The following is a 3,828-nucleotide window of genomic DNA, read 5'->3' as shown; positions in this document are numbered from 1 at the left end:
TGAGCCCAACCACACTTGCACATGCCCGCGGCATGTCCGAAATAGTATTTTATAAGTGGCCGGAAAGTGTTCTCGGAATGGGATGAGAGTTGGCATGTGGTCTTATTTTAGTGTAGATAGACCGCCTGTCAAGTTTCATCGCATTCAGAGATCATTTGGTGCCCCAACGGATAGCTATAGCGGCAGTATAGCCGGTCTAATGTCGGACGTTTTCGGTCTCCGAAAACAGTCGCCGGGTCTCTCTCTTCTCTCTTCTCAGTCCATTGCCTTCTGCACTACATCTCACCGCTAGGCCCAGCCTAATCTCTCTCGTCAGCCCGCGGCCCTCCTCACGCGTGCATCCGAGAAGTTGTCCCGGACCCGACCCGGACTGTCGTTACCGTTGTGTCCGGATCAACCCCAAACGTCTACAAAACGTTATCGTTTTCTTATTTGGACTCCCTAGCTATTTTATTCGCGGTCGTTCGATTACGATCGGAGGGACGAGTTAGCCCCTAACCTAAATCCAATGTTATAAATAACCAGTCAAACCCTAGCCCGTCCTGTCCAATCCACCAATCCCCCTCGCCGCCGCCACTCTCTCCATCGGGATCCCTCCCGATCCACCACCTCCCCTCGTTTTCAGCACCGAACCAATCCTGAGCCACCTCCCGATCCGAAAATCCACCGAGCCAGCCAGCCACCACCAGTGACCTCAACTGCCAAGCCGTCGCCCTCTCCCTGCTCGAACCTGTGCAGCAGCAGCTCCATGCCGGAGTCCCATCACCACCCTTTGTCCCGCCGGAGCAACACCAGCAGGACCAGCCCCACGCCGCTCCCCTTCTCTTCCTCTCCTTCATGTTTTCCTTCACTTCTCTGCTCCTCCTCTCTCTGAACTCTCTCCCCATCTATGTACCAGGGGAACCAAGGCCCTGCCATGGACGCCCGATGAAGCTCGCCTCGCCACCGGATCGAGTGCTTCTGCGCCTCCTCGACCTCGGTTTCGCCCCGTCTCCGGCAAGATCCGACGAGCCGTGATGAAGCCGCCTCCTTCCAACACCATGGCGCCCGAGGCCTCCCTGCAGGACCACCACAGCCGCCGTGGACCAAGCCGCCTGTCCAGCTCGCGCCTCGGCCCCAATTTGGACCGGATCTCCTCTGCTCCGCCGCCTAGCCACTGAATCCGCGCCGTTCCGGCCGGTTCCCGCCGACCCCGCCGCCAGGACCCCTCCTGCCTGCATCTTCTCCATCGCCATGGCCTTCTGCCGGTTCTTTTCTTCAGAACAGAGTGCCGCAGCGGCTCGTTCATCCCTGCGTTGACCCGTTCCAGCGCCAGCGTGGGGCAAGCGCCTAGGCCCAGCGCCCCTTCCAGCCACCCTCTCCACCAAACCGAGTCGGCCCATCTTCTCCTTTAGGCCCAATGTGAGCAGCCCAGTCCCAGCCAGATTCAGCCCGTGATGTTTTTTTTCAGGATCCGTGAATTTGTCTATTTATCCAGAGTTTGCCTGTTTTACAGAAAAGTCCTTGTTCTTCATGCATTTAATAACTCACCAACCATGCATCAAATGTAAAAACTTAATATATGAAATTTGCTTAGATTTTCATCTAGTTTCATAATATGTCATTTTCACCCATGTTTAAAATGTTTAAAATGATGTTTGTTTAAATTTGCCCCTATGCCATGCTAAAATGATTTATTTCATAACTAATTAACCGTAGCTCGGTTTTAAGCAAACTTTATATGTAAATGGGGTAGAATTTTGCCTACTTTAACATGGTGGCTTTACTTTGCATGTTTAACAACCCTAAAATTGTGGTTAGGGCAGATCAGTACCAAACCTAATATATCCATATGAGGAGTTTCCGGCTTTGTTGTTTGTTGTTCCCGGCCTCATTTAAACTTGACTAGATGGTATAGTTTTGTTATGCTTCACCTCTTTCCATGCTTAACAACATTTAATATTGTTGAGTACCTAACCGGGAGAGAACTAAATAATTGACGTGGTGTTTCGTCAATATGCAACTCGTTGCATATTGAGCTCCACTTAATTTGTAGTGTTGTTTGTTACACTTTGCGATGCCATGCCCTCTTTAAACCGGACATGCATCATACTTGTTTGCGCATCATGCCATGTCTATGTGGTGGTTGTTTACTAGGTTGTTTGCTCTTTTCCGGTGTTGCTTCTTCGGGTTGGTTCCGGTAACGTCGCGTTTGTGAGAACCCGTTCGTCTATGTCCGTTTGTCTTCTTCATGGACTCGTTCTTCTTCCTTGCGGGATTTCAGGCAAGATGACCATACCCTCGAAATCACTTCTATCTTTGCTTGCTTAGTTGCTCGCTCTTTTGCTATGCCTATGCTGCGATACCTACCACTTGCTTGTCATGCCTCCCATGTTGTTGAACCAAGCCTCTAACCCACCTTGTCCTAGCAAACCGTTGTTTGGCTATGTTACCACTTTGCTCAGCCCCTCTTATAGCGTTGTTAGTTGTAGGTGAAGATTGAAGTTTTGTTCCTTGTTGGACATGGAGATGTTGTTCCTTGTTGGAACATGTTTACTTGTTGGGATATCACAATATATCTTATTTAATTAATGCATCTATATACTTGGTAAAGGGTGGAAGGCTCAGCCTTATGCCTGGTGTTTTGTTCCACTCTTGCCGCCCTAGTTTCCATCATACCGGTGTTATGTTCCTGGATTTTGCGTCCCTTACGCGGTTGGGCTATAATGGGAACCCCTTGACAGTTCGCCTTAAGTAAAGCTCTTCCAGCAATGCCCGACATTGGTTTTACCATTCGCCACCTAGCCTTTTTTTCCCTTGGGTCGGCCAGCCCGAGGGTCATCATTATTTTACCCCCCCGGGCCAGTGCTCCTCTGAGTGTTGGTCCAAACTAGAGTCCTGTGTAGCGCCCCCTCGGGGAAACTCGAGGTTTGGTTTTAGTTGTATGGAGAGCTCATCTGAGTGTGCCCTGAGAAAGAGATATGTGCAGCTCCTATCGGGATTTGTCGGCACATTCGGGCGGTGTTGCTGGTTTAGTTTTACCCTGTCGAAATGTCTTGTTGTACCGGGATACCGAGTCTGATCGGAATGTCTCGGGAGGAGGTCTATTCCTTCGTTGACCGTGAGAGCTTGTGATGGGCTAAGTTGGGACACCCCTGCAGGGATTGGAACTTTCGAAAGCCGTGCCCGAGGTTATGGGCAGATGGGAATTTGTTAACGTCCGGTTGTAGAAAACCTAAAGTTGACCTTAATTAAAATGAATCAACCGCGTGTGTAACCGCGATGGTCTCTTTCCGGTGGGGTCCGGGAAGTGAACACGGTTGTTGGAGTTATGCTTGACGTAGGTTGTTATAGGATCACTTCTTGATCATACTTTTATCGACCGTGCTTTTCCTTCTCTTCTCGCTCTCTTTTGCGTATGTTAGCCACCATATATGCTAGTCGCTTGCTGCAGCTCCACCTCATACCTTTACCTTACCCATAAGCTTAAATAGTCTTGACCACGAGGGTGCGAGATTGCTGAGTCCTTGTGACTCATAGATACTTGCAAAACCAGTTTGCAAGTGCCGATGAGTCCTTGCAGATGACGCAACCAAGCTCAGGAGGAGCTCGATGAAGATCTTGTCCTTGTGTTGTTTCGTTCCAGTGATCAGTAGTGGAGCCCAGTTGGGGTCGATCGGGGGCCTTTGTCGCATTTGGGGTTCTTCTTTTATTTTGGTTCTGTAGTCGGACCTTGATTGTATTTGGATGATGTAATGTTTTTATTCAGGTAATTGTGTGAAGTGGCGATTGTAAGCCAACTATGTATCTTTCCCTTATGTATTACATGGGTTGTGTGAAGATTACCTC

Source organism: Triticum dicoccoides, chromosome 4A (assembly GCF_002162155.2).
Source record: "Triticum dicoccoides isolate Atlit2015 ecotype Zavitan chromosome 4A, WEW_v2.0, whole genome shotgun sequence".
Taxonomy (NCBI): domain Eukaryota; kingdom Viridiplantae; phylum Streptophyta; class Magnoliopsida; order Poales; family Poaceae; genus Triticum; species Triticum dicoccoides.
Note: the sequence above shows the minus strand (reverse complement) of the source record.